Source organism: Ischnura elegans, chromosome 11 (assembly GCF_921293095.1).
Source record: "Ischnura elegans chromosome 11, ioIscEleg1.1, whole genome shotgun sequence".
Lineage (NCBI taxonomy): Eukaryota > Metazoa > Arthropoda > Insecta > Odonata > Coenagrionidae > Ischnura > Ischnura elegans.
The window spans coordinates 65,492,481-65,506,849 of record NC_060256.1 but is presented as its reverse complement, the minus strand read 5'-3'; positions in this window follow the sequence as shown (position 1 = coordinate 65,506,849).

Genomic DNA, 14,369 nt, shown 5'->3' with positions numbered 1-14,369 from the left:
TATAAACGTAACGATTATTTTTATCCATCGGCATGATTTGTTTTAGAGGATATCACTAGTATTGAGTACGTTCATGTTTACCATGCTATTCCAATTTTTATCAATATTTTTACCAAAAATTAATTCCGACAACGCTCGACTCTCTTCACTTTCCTGGGTTTTTATGAATTTTCTTTCAAAAGATGTAATTGATACCAGTTTGTATAGTTTGTTTAGCATATCTTTATTTATTTGAACATTCTAAGACCACGGAAATATGAGTTTCTTTTAGAAAGAGAACTTAACTAAAAAGACTAAAAAAAGGACAATCAGTAGTCGGATTCACTTCAAGGGCTTTTGTTTGTGGATAATTTAAAAATAGTTATGGTGAGAATACAAAATAATTAAGGCAAAATTCGTCCCGTAGAATTCCTTACAAACGTACAACACAGCCCAGATTAACCAAGGCGCTCACAATGAAGTAATTCTATGAGAACCGCTACTCCGAGCTGGTTAAAATTTTACATTGCTCTTGTTGGAAAATAGGAGTCTTTTAAAGCATATTCGCATATTAACTTGAATCCTCTGAACCCTAACTAGTATGTAAGCTTGATTATGGGGTTTCGCTGTAATTTTTATCAATCTCGCTTTGTCCACAACTCCGGTTTTGTCGAGTCATGAGCGTGGTACCAAACAAAAAAGGGCCAACGCTCGTGCTCAAAGGCAAAGGAGGTTTTTTGGAGATATCTTGTCAACAAGAAATTTACTTAATGCGTGAAATTCATTACCATATTCTCCTCATTCAAGCTACTGTGCAAAGGTACCCCCGGGTCAAAAAGCACGGCAGGTGTCATTCTGCATTACTCGTCAGTAACCAAAGAAACAAGCAAATAGACGATGTGTGGATGAGAGTTAATTGAATTTACTGTGCATACAAAAACAAGGTCTAAATGGAGGTATATTTGTTAGTCAGGCCATATTCTCACTCCTTATTTATGCTTTTCTCGCTTTAATGTAGGGGTCATTAAATCCATTGTCTTCTTAATGTGCCCCACATCAACCAAGAAGTTACTTTATTTTTGTACGACAATTTAAGCGGGAGTACCTAGAAGCCGTTTGACGGTTACGTATCTGCTTTTTGTTTTTTATCTCTCTTTGATGTGTTTATATTCAATCTTATCATGTGGGGGGATTATTATGTTTCCGTGGTGTTCATTCGTTGATATACCAATAGGGTGGTTTCCAATTATTTTTTTATTGCCTAAATCGAAAGATTATTACTCCTGGAGTACGTATTTCACGCTTTTAGATTTTAAAATGACGATATCTATTTTTCGCGATTAAATGAAAAGTGAAAATTTTCAAGCGCGCGAAAACGAGACGCGTAAGTATGAATGCCGGGAAATCTCTCTCCGTGTGGCGTATTTCTGGTTCCCGCTGCCGCCCTGTGAGGTGACCTTGAGGCGAGTTGAGCGCTGATACGACGCAGGCTGCTTGCGGGTAGCTGAGTACCCTGCTGGCTGGTAGCGCTTGGCTTAAATAAGGATTATTAATACCTTATCTAATGAAGAAAACTTTCCAACCTTAGCCAGTTTTAATAAGTGATTATTAAGACATGTTTCCCTGAGCTCTGCGCCTCATGCATGCATTGGTAACCTCAGACTATGTATAACTCCTATCTTCTCGTATAGAAACTAGGTCCCTGTGACGTTACGTGGAGTGGCATCGCATGGGCGCCAATCTGGCCCTTTTCAAATGAGGATAAAAATGGACCATTGCCATTCGTCTAAACCGGTGTTTCTAAAACTAAATAATTTGTATATTATGAATACAGTAATGGTGGGTAACGAATCGCAATCAATGCCTTTCGTTTTATTTGATGAAGGAAACTACGATATTGCTTTTGATTTTTTCGCCGATTTTTATTTTTTTTACTTTTTTTACACACATCAAAGCCATCGAATAACTTCTAATTTACTCAATCTAGGGTAAATCTTTTTGCACTATGAATTTCAGATATTTTATAAAACCGTCCAGATGTGAAAAAGTGTCTTGCGTAACGTTCTGGAGAAGAATGCCTATTTATATCAGTATTTCCACATGCCAAAGCCATTTAATAACTTCCAATTTACTGAACCTGGGATAAATCATCTTATAACTTCTACCTTAATGAATCCAGGATAATCCTTTCTGCACTGTGAATTTAAGATATATTATAATACCGTCCAATTTTGTAAGAGTGTCTTGCTTGACTTTCTGGCTACAAATGACTATTTATATCAATATCTTCACTCTACAGTGGATTTTATTCACTTTTAACAGTTGAGTATTGTTTTTACCTCATATAAACTACATTTGATGCTCACTTACCATGAAAGGGGATCTCGTTCGAGCCAAAATCCAGTCTTTTCTGTCTTTCGCTTCGAGTATCATAGGTCGGTGCTGAAATTTGCGGTGGGACGCTCCAATTTATATCGAATGATTACGGTAATGAGATGATGCCCGAGGATTTCTCTCGAGCTGAAAATTCGCTTTCTATCCGTCACTGCTACTTCGCCACGTATCCCTATTTATTTTCCTCCTTCTGTTGCTATCTTCCCTCTCCCGCTTTCGTCAGCAAATTCGTCTCAGCCCTCCGTGGACCTTCTTCGTCTCCCACGGCGCTTCACGCAGCCTCCCATCTCCTCAACCTCTCAATTACGCCTTGCAGTTTCCTCTCCCGGGAGTCTGAATGGGACTTCGACGGGAAAAGTAAGGAGGGGGTGTTTCGGAGACACCAACCAATCCCCTAAGGGGTCTCCATTTTCATCCCCCTCATCACATATCTTTGCCCCCACAAAACGCCATATTTCCGCCCTTCAATTCATGGCTGGGATGCGCAGAGGTAGTAATGCCAAAGCATGAACCAAAAAAGTTATGTTTTTACGTGATTTTTTGGTTTTAAAATGTTCCGTCGTCATAGACGAAATTCATCAAGATTAAAATTTAGAACTGTTTCGCAATGAGTGCGGATAATTAAAACGTTATACTTTAATAATATTACCGTTGTTCATCTAATGCAGAGTTAAATCCTTTTCATTTATCGAATCGATTGGTTCGAATAATATTCAATTAATTGAGCTGAAGGAATGAATCCTATTAATTTAGGTTTTCCTTGAAAGTAGTTCCTTACTCCTGGACTTATTATTACTATTTTGATTGTATTGATACTGTAAATGAAACATAATACTTGATCTGGAATACCAGTTACTGTTTTCCACTGTCTGTAGCGATCTAAATGGCGGGCATAAATGATACTTCATGCACCGCGAGAATTTCACCACGATAACGTCAAGAAATGAACGAGTGATACGTCACAAAAATAGACGGGGCACGACTCCTGTAGATTATTTATTTATACCCCTCCCTGCTCTTTTTTAATAGTTTTTAAAAATATCTGCGGCTCGGCTGTGAGAGAAAAACAATCTGTTTCTTATACATAACAGCAGTGAGCATGACTTAGTGGAAATTCTTTATCGCGGAAGCTTTAGGAGCTAAAACTTTACTGTTTCCAAGTTATGTTTTATTCTTTCCGGCCATGGCTTCGTTACAGGGTAATATTATTGTGTTAATGAACACAGAAAAATTGATGGAAATAAGCCATTATCAATTTTTCTGTGCTCTTTACCTTGATAATGCTACTCTGTAACGAAACCATGGTCGAAAAGAAAAAAAAAATACTTGGAAAAAGTAAATATTTTATTCTTAAGTCTTCTAAGATCCTTTTTTTTCATCAATATTTGCAATGTGGTATTTGCAGTTACGGAGAAGCATTATACATTCTGAACTCAATAGATTATATAATCATGGATATACATTTTGGTATGCATGCCAGCTATTGCTTACATTCATGTAAAATTCGAAGCTGAATGGAAAACCCTCTATTGAAATATTCGTGGGGGCACATTCAGTGGATTGTTTTCAGCTGTCGATTGAAATAGTAGTGACGGGGTGGGAAGTAATGCTGGCTCCGCGGTTGTAAAGCACAGCCCAAGGTTCGAGGGGATAATGCGATGATAATCCATCTCTGATAATTCAAGAATCTACCACGTGTCTCTTTAAGGTCTTTGAGAAAGTCAAATACGCGCATGCATATCCTTGTGATATTTCGTAGTGCCTTTTAAACTGTCAGCTCTGGAATGCCTGCTGACGACCTATGCGATAGCGCGTACCTGTGACGGTCTTTGAGCAACGGGGTCCATCATGGTGTGTCACGAGGTGTTGGGAAGCACCTGATGCTTTCGCCCTAGCGTGCCGTTGGCTGTACACTCTTGAACGTCACAGATAATCTTTTTCCTAACGGTGTGCTTCACTGAAGGTGAAGTAAGGACTTGCTGTAATTCTGGAGAAAGAGGCATTCTGAGTTTATGCCTCCCTCGTAGCAGACCGTACTATGTCATTTTTAAAGTCATATTACTAATTAAAAACAGACGCTATCACCTTGCAAATTTTATGTTAAACATAGGATACATTTTTCAACATATACCTATACGTGGATTAAAAAAAACATGATAAAACATTGGAGTAAAATTGTCGACTCTGAGAAACAGACAGATATTGCCCATAGTCTGCTTTAACCAAATAAAGATTTTAAGAAGGTAAAATAATTGTTTTTAATTTATGAAATATAAACGGTCGACATCAAGGATGGGTTGGATTATTTTCGGTAGTAGCAGTTCTCAATTCGCCTATTGTATTGAAGCTTCTCGTGAAGTACTCTTGGGAAGTTTGCAATTGATACATGCTACTTGTGCCCTGAATTCAGGAAACGTATTTAAATACTATATTCACAATAATTCAGGCATACGATAATTATCTAAGTATGTTCGATCATGAATATAGAATGTAGGAATATGGACCTTCATGTTTTATATTGTGAATAACGTAATCGTGGGAGTGCCTACTTTATTTTGTGATTTAATTTCCTATACGACTCATAAAATGTGCTTCGTGCTGCTATGTGGATGCGAAACGTTTCTTCGAACCGTGGTTAATTGGTTACAAATACTCTTAGAATCCTGCTTTTATCATATTGCTGTATGAAACTTGTATGTAGTAAGTTTGCACCAACGCAGTAGGGCTAGTTTCCTGGTCCTCATACAATCTAGGAAACATAAGACCAGAGCGCTATATTCGTTTCTTAAGTAAAGATGTTATTACAAAAATAGCTCCGTGTAGTCGATGTAATGTGAACCAACCAGTATGAACTGCGTTCAATTTCAAATCATATTAATTGTATGGAGTTATACAGGTTTTTAATGCATTTAGCGTGAATGAAGTGTATAAAGTGAAATAATGAGTTAAACTTACCATTTCGTCGTATTCTCAAACTTGGATTGAAATATTGGTGTTTCGCGTTTCAAACATCTCATAATATTTTTTTTTTCTTTAGCGTTGTTAAATAATAATAATAGCAACAGATATTTTCAGGGATTATTTTATTTTAGTTTATTAGAAAAAAATTAGGAAAATTAAAATTTAGAAAGTGAGTGGAATCACTTTCAAATATATATTGCATCGAATAAGAGTGGTAGGTTTTTGCTAGTAATATTTTTTTCGATACCACTTTACTTGCCATTACATAGCTTTTTTTTTCTTTTCGTCGCCACTCGAAGGATGGGAGTGATATCGGCCATTTAAAAAGTTGGATGAAAATACTTCATTATACTTGTTTTATTATTTTTTATTAAGAAGTGTATTATATAATGTTTGCATATGAGTGAAGTGAGAAAACCGGTGAAGATAAAGTGACTAGTGTAATACAACCGTTCGAATAGCCCGGTTCGACAAATGAATCGCGAAATAGCAGACGATCATGGAAGTATATCGTAATGCGTGTAGCGATGGAATTAATTGTCTTATCACTACTAACAGTTTTTTTTGCTTTCTTTAATCTTTCTATTTATCTTTTTAAGTACAAAAGATTATATCAACTTCCGTGTTCTCTCTCTCGTTCCCCCAAACAAAAACAACTCCCATTGTTGGTAATTTTCCATGACAACTTTATGAGTAGAGTTAATGAGGGTTTTCTATTACATTTATAACATACACGTCAAGTAGTTCACTGTGGGTAGGGGATAAGTTTATATAACCCTCGCCTCAGGGTAGGAGTGTCTCTCTATCTCTCATGTCATCAAGTTTTACTGTGCTGTCTGCCACCTAAGCTGATACGAGTTAGCTGAGGTGCTGCCCGCCACACTACTCGTAGCCCATACTTGGCCAACCACCATTTGTAAGCAACGAAAGCCAGGTGAAATCAACTGTTCGCCCTGCGAGAAGGAAAAAAAGGAGGAACTAGGATAAGAGTCCACGACGCAAGGAAAACGAGGCCTGACATCATGGGTCCTTCCAAAAATCAACGAGGTGCTGATGGGATGGCGTGCGTTCCAGTAATTTGCCCTCAATTTTGCCAAACTTGGCATCTGGAATTAATTTCCTTGGAAGAGACTTAGCCTGGAGAACGCTCATAAGAATCCTTGCCACCACGTGTTACTCCCCCCCTCCCCCGATATTTCCTGTGTCGAACAACATTAATCAGAAACTCTGTTCTATCCTGTTTTGTGGTTTTACCAATTCTGCAGAATCTGTGAGACTAATTATTGAAGTCACGGTGTTCTTGTTCATTTCACCAATAATTACAATTTTCTCAATTTTTTTACCAATGAACATTTAAAAAAAATTTTAATCAAACCAGTAAATTTCCCGATTGTATTCTGAGGTGAAGCCGTTGGTGTAAAGGGCATTTTTAGAAGACGGCGTGTGGCTTACTGTATTTTGTTTAGGAGATGGCGAGTGTTTTGAAAGGGTATTTGCAGGAGACGACGCATAATTTTGAGGGTATTGGAGGAGAAGCCGTGTGGGTGTGTGAAGTAAGTGTTGTAGGTGACGACGTTGGCTCATAAAACTTGGAGTTTATTAAATGCTATTGCAGAAATCACAAGAGTGTTCATGATTCAAAGGCTCACATCGTTAATTTCCCATCCTTCAAGCGCATTACCAGAGACGTCAACGCGATTATCGCGGAACCCGGGTCAATCCTGTCCATGCTCTTTTGATTCAATTAAAAGTCTGATTCCAGGGGCATCACTCGTTATTCGACGGCCCGGATTATTTAAGCCGAGTCAACCGAATAGCAAACTCAGTTGTGTATGGGAATCCGGATCATCACGGTAGCAGGAAAGGGACAGGAACATGCGTTTCGGGGCACGCAGAGCCCAAGTGAAATAAGCCCATATGGCTAATACACTACTTCACTCATTCACACGACGTCCTAAGCGTAAACATTCAAATAAATCCAGAGGTAAGGAAAGAAAGGGATAGGAACATATAATAGAAAAAGGATGAGTACGACGATGCTGTGGTACATGGAAAAAGCCTGATAAGAGGGTAAAAATGCTACCTGACTGGGACTCGAACCCAGAATCTCCCGGTTGCCTGCGGGGTGCTCAAACTAGTTGCGCTACCAGGAAGCTTAGATTTACAGGACGCTGTATACTAGACGCTGGAAACACAAGTGAACTATTTTTTAGGCCTCTCATGTGTAGTGAATATCATATTAAGCTTCCTAATACCATATTGTTGCAAGTTAATTATTTATTTATTTACTGTTTTATTTGCTTCATTACGGAATTTTTCCCCATTTCATAGCGCATAATGACAGCTGACCCTTCAACTGGAGTAGCTAAATAGCAAGTATATCTCTGCGTACGGGGAAATTTTCTAAAGCTTTTTTTATTCCGGAAGGGGTAGAGCAGGTGAAAGACCCTTATAATCTCCTACGGAACCTTTCCCGGAGGGCACGCGGGAAGTACTGTGGGACAGATTACGAAACACAAAGAAACTCAGCTTATATCTACCAATATTGGTTATAACTCTTCTATTGTTGCATCCAGTCTCCATCCAGCGCATTGAGAGGCCAATGTAAGTACCTCAAGGTAATTGAATGCGGGCGATAACAAGCGGGAGACGGGACAGTTTGTATAAAAAGGGAGGGTTGCCAATTGTAATTCATAAAAGAAAGAGTTTTGGCCCTAAAGATATGAAGGACTAGGAAAAGTAGGTCAGAGAAGAGGATCGAACGTTCTTGAACCTTTTTCCCGCAGTTAGAGGTACCTACACTATTAGATGTACGTTTGCCGCAGGTGTAGGGATTCGGTGAGAAAATGTAGGTGAAAAATAGCAGCTGAAACTTAACAGGAATACATACATTGTAGCGCAATCCCAAGATTAGTATACTGCAGCCCTCAATTTCTCCATTTCCGAAGCATATTTAACTCCTTGAGTCTCTTCTTCCTCGTATCGTTCTTGATCTGTTCTGTTAGTTGTCCCTTGGTATTCATCCGAGGACTTTTCCATATTATTGTTCTGTCGCTAGTTCTCCCATTTAACTGCTCTGTATCGTTGGGTGGCCATTCCACCGTGTTCTTTTTGGAGTAGAGTAATCCACACTGTCCTTTCCTATCCTATTCGTCTATGTACCTAATTTCTCAAACTATTCTCCCATTTCATTTTAATTTTTTATTTCATTATTATTTTTTATTTATTCCCGTACCACCGAAAAAAGTTCTATATGGCCTTCTACATCGTTTCAACACACTAACAATTTTAACGAACGCAAACAACCCTTTTATTTTTGGAATCCTCCTCCAACACCAGGTCTCAAGGGCCTCTATACTTTTATGAACACATTTTCCAATGGCATAAGCTTCTGAAGCATTGAGTGCCATTGTCAACACGAATGATTTTACGTACCTAATGTTCTCTGATCTTCTGTGTTATGCTCTTCCAGCGTTGCAACGGTGTCTTCTCCGTAAACTCCGCCTTAGCTTGGGCAAAAATTCACTTGAAAAAAGTGAAATAGGAGAACTAAGCGTGATGGAGTCGATTTTTCATGTTGAATTAAACACTTGCAATTATCCACGGTTATAAACTTTTATTCCCGACCTAGGTTTCATTTGTACTACATTATCTTCAAGGCTCAATTTAGTTCGAAACAAGCCATTTTGTACATTGAAGATGATGTAGTCTGGTCGAAACCGCGGTTGGGAATAAAAGTTTATGAACGTGGAAAATTAAAATATTTTTTCAACATGAAAAAATTAATTTTTGAGTATTTTCCTCCATTAAATTTTTAATTTAGATATTCTAATTTCTTTTTTTGCCTCCCTATATTGTTACGACTACTAACAGTGGCCTTATAACCCCGCGTTCTCTTGACCCGAGCGTACCTTTTCCCATTCACAATTCAGCTCGCCCTCTTTTCCCCGGGTGACAACTAAAGAGCCACAAATCTCCGACCTCCCTTCACCCAAACACCGAGGGCACCCTACCAGTACTAATTCCCTCGCTACCCCTATAACCTTTACCCCCTTTCCTCCTTATCTTTCATCTCGACATGGCCCTGCGCTTCTTCCCTTCCCGTCCGAGCAATAATTATTTTAGCTCTGTTTTTACGTGCTACTTTGCTCCACTACTCCATACTCTATCTCTTCCTTTAGACCTTTCACTTGATGAGCTCCGCAATTATTCATTTTCACCCACGCTATTTTCTGAATATCAATTGAAATTAGCAAAATTTCGTCAGTTTGGCGTTCATGCCTGCAGCAACGTCGAGAGGGTTTGGTGTAAGGGAACGATGTTCGGTGAGAGTTTGTAGGTTTTATCCATTATCACAGGGCTTCTGTATGATTTTTTCCTTCGGTTTTAACTTTTATTTCCTTCCTGATTATGCCTTATTTTTGGGATGTGGGGAATGAATTTGTGTTTATGTCATGAATCATAGTTCTGTACCCATAGGATTTGTTTTGGTTTTTTCCATATTTTGAAATTTATTTAACATGTAGTATGATTTTAAGGTTCTAATTTTACTGGATGTATTTGATTTATTAATTTTAATATAGCGTTTAAAATTTTGTATGTGACGTTTAGTATTATTTTCTCGCAATGCTTTGTATATTAAGAATGAAATATATGAAATTTATACGCAAAAACATATTTAATAAGGTAAATATGACTTATTTATAAGAAATAGAGATATTGAAGTTGGTGGGTTAGAGATTTAGATGAAAATAAGACATCGTGGAATGACAAGAAGCATAGTTCAGCCAGTAGAAAGTGCATAGTTCACGAATCTATTGACAGTAGTAGGGAAACACGGAGCTGGAAGAGCATTGGTGTATATTAGTAACCTTACATCCTTGATGTACAGGAAATAGAAAGTTTTTATTAGGCCAATGTCTTAGAGAAAGTGGCAAATAAAAATTACATCCAAATATACTTTTGAAAATTGCATACAAACTTTGAAATAATTCATATGACAGCCTGTAAAATTTTAACTGCATAATTCAAAAGAAAACACCAAGTAAAAAATGCTGGTCTTATCATTGTCGAAACCTTAAAAATTTTGCATATAAGCTTTATAATTTAAAGTTGGTTCCATTTGCTCTACATAAAACTAAGAGAGGTAAAGGCTAAATGTTATAAATTACGCTAAAACGGAAATTGAAATAGCAAAGCAAGCTAAAAAGAATTTTCCCCAAATCAGAATAATACAACGGAGGGCCTTTTAAATCTAAAATTACGTGACCGAATGAAAAAAAAGCGTTAGTAGTTCTCTACCAATGGAAATGTGAGTACTATTTCGCGGAATACTTAATCTTCATTCGTTTTGTATAGTGCAGCTTAAAGGACCTGAGGTTTTGAACTAGCTTCCGTCACGCTAATACCACAGATCTTCTTTACGAGGAAAGGAAGAATTACAGCAAGGAAGGAAACGTACATTTTTGATCGACAAGTGGAATCACAAAGGTAACTCGAAAGGGGATTACGTCCATCATTCGTTACTTTTCCGGGTGTCCTTCTGTCCTCTTCTTTTTCTCCTCTCCAGGAAATAACTCTCTTTCATTTTCATCTCCTTTTTCATCCATTCATTTCGATTTTCTTTTTTTTTCTCTCCTTACGTCCCAATCTTCCGTGGAGCACCCATTCCCTTAACTTCGACCTCCTTGCCCTATTCTCCACATTTCTCCTTTTCTCTTTCATCAGCCCGGATCCTTCTTTCTTCGCAGACTTCCCCATTAATCATCTTAGGGCCGGATCCGCGCTGCTGTAATTATTTAAGAGGCGCTACCTTCTGATGCTCGTGGGTTCTGGGATTTGCGGAACGGAATAAGGCGAATACCTTTCTTACTTCACACTTCCTCCTAGTTAACTTAAATAAGATGTTATCTAATTTCATGGTTATTAGTCGATGATAAAAATTACGGGGTCTGATATCGATGAGAGATGATAGTAGAAGTAATTCGATGACATATGTTCCGAGAGGTTGCCCAGGCTATTTGCTCCTGGGTGGTAAATACTTTTACACAGTACTTTATCCAATATTTTCCGGTATTTTGTTGATTTTAAAAGTTGTAAATAATTGTGTTTCAAATTTTGAGCTTCATTTGTTATACAGGTGCCACTTAATTGGCAATGAATTTGAATCAGCAATGGTCAAAAATGGTTTTTGATTATCTTCAACTGCCGATAACCGTCAGCAGTCGAATTTTCGTTGCTGTGACTGAACTCAAAACAATGGTATATTGGTTGCTATGCATCAGCTATTGGAGACTTAAAATCCAAGCTGAAGTCCGTTTCGACTCTAAGAGAATGATTCATTGCCATGCCATTAAGAAAAAAATATTGAAGGGAAAATTCGTAAAACTCGATTGAAGTAATAGAATAGAATAGAATAGAATAGATATTTATTATGCTCTGGGAAAAAACCCTTGGAGCAAAAAACACAATTTACAAAAATAATGGCTCATCAAAGCAAAAAGTTCATGAAAAATATCAAGTAAAGTTGTTTGATACGCACCTATAAAAAAGAAATAACACGTAACAAGGATTGAAATTTGACATCATAGGCAGACGGAATATAGTACATAATACATAATAATGATACATAATAGGCTGTATTTTCGTGGGAGTTTATTTTAGCTCTCCACTGAGTAAGTCCATGTACAATTTAATTTTAAAAGCATGGATGGAGCCCCTCTGTCTAAGATCCTCAGGGAGAGAATTCCAGAATTTTGATCCCGTTATCAGAAATGATTTCTGGTAGATATTAGTACGTGGAGTAGGATAACATAAATAGTCATTTTTGCGAGATGACATATGGGTGGTTACTGATCTGTTCATAAAGATTTCCCGGAGATAATTAGGGATTCTCTCTCTGAAAATCTTAAAAAGAAGAGCACCGAGTAGATATTTCCTTCGATTACAAAGATTTAGCCAACCAAGGCTGATTCTGTACTGTGATACATGAACATCCTTTCTTAAATTGAATACATATCTTACACATGAATTAAGTAGCCTTTGTAACTTTTTATCCAGCTCTTTAGGCATGTCATTATAAACAAGACTACAATAGTCAAAGGAAGGGAATACCAGGGTAGAAATTAACATTTTTCGGGTGGATATAGGAAGTAAGTGCTTGTGCAGTTTTAGTTGATACAGTGTGATATTGACTTTATTACAGATTTCGTTCACATGTTGGTTCCAAGACAAATTTTTTGTGAGGGTTAGTCCAAGAGTGCGAACAGAGTCGCTGAACGGTATTTGATGGTCACCAACTACAACTGGAGGAAGGTGATTATAATCTATTTTGTTTAGGATCCTTGAGCTACCGATGATTATTGCTTTCGTCTTCAAACAGTTCAGTATGAGGTGGTTTTTACCCACCCATTTTGTGATTTCTCTCACGTCATGATTCACTAGATTAATACTATCAGCTATGTTTTTAATCGAAGTATGGATGTATATTTGAAGGTCATCTGCATATATCATATATTTACAATTTTTAATCGCAATTGAAATGTCATTGACAAATATAGAAAATAGCAGAGGTCCCAGGACAGATCCTTGAGGAACTCCGAAAGATACTGGAGCCCATGCGGATAAGTTATTTTCAGGTCCTAAGACTGCTTGAAATCTATTGCCTAGGTAGGAGCAGAACCAGTTTAAAGCTGAACAAGAGAAACCAAGCTTCACCATCTTATGGATTAGTAGATTATGATCAACTCGATCGAATGCTTTACTGAAATCAAAAAGAACTAGTATTGTAACCATACGCTTATCAATATGAAGTCGAATGTCATCGGTTATCTTTAGTAGTGCCGTCTGCGTACTGTATCCATGCCGAAAACCTGATTGCATAGCGTCAAGTTTGTTATTGTTATTTAGGTACTCTGTAACTTGCTTGAAAACAATTCTCTCCAACATTTTCGACAGGGCGCACAGAATAGAGATTGGCCGGAAGTCAGAAGGTAATTTTGCATTTTTTGTCTTCTTTATCGGACGAATAAGTGCTTTTTTCCACTCCGATGGAAATACTGAATTATCGAGAGAATGGTTGAAAATTTCAAGGATGTAAGGTAATAGGGCATATTTGGCAAGTTGAATAATCTTTACTGGAATTTCGTCAACTCCAGTGGCATTTGACTTGGAGAACTCCAATACTTCGATCAGAGTCTCAGGAGTTACGTGCTTAAAGTAAAAGTTGTTATCACTGAATGGTATAACTCGCTCAAGTCTGGAGTTAGCTGGGGCATCATTATGACTAATCGTAGTTGACAAAAAGTAGGAGTTTAGCTGATCGAGAGTTATATTTGGGGGTAGAGAAGAGTCCCGTCTTCGAACCAGCCCAAGATTTCGAAGCTCACGCCAAATCAATTTCGGGTCTCTCTGCGAGGAAAGCTTCGAGGAATAAAACTGGCGTTTACTGTCATTGATGGCTGATTTAACGCGATTTCTAAGTTCCTTGTATTTTTGTCGCAGAGTGGAACAACCAATGCGTCGAAAGGCACATCGCGCTTGGTTGCGTTCTTTAATCATGAGTTTTATCGTCTCATTCAGCCAAGGAGGTGTTCGGCGTTTAGGCCGACATACCCGTAAGGGAAAAAAAGTGTCAGAGCAACTAGCTATGTTTGACGTGAAACAACCAAGTTTTCCATCGATAGAACTAGAGTTAAAAACACCATTCCAATCCATCGCTAGAAGCGCATCATGAAGGCACCGGGAATCAATGTTTTGAAAGTCACGGAATCTGAAAGAGGTGGGTGTGACAGACATAGATAAACTGAAGTTGTAGGTAATTTCAATCAAGTCATGAGACGACAGGAAGGGGACAGAAGTCTGAGAGTATTTTGAAACTTTTTCCAGATCGTCGACGATACAGAGATCTAACAGGGTAAGACTTTTTCCTGTGTGATGCGTTGCAGCATATGGTACAAAATGGAGATTGTTGCAATGCACAAAGTTATGCATGTATTTACCATCATAATTATTTCGTATGAGGTCAGCATTGAAAT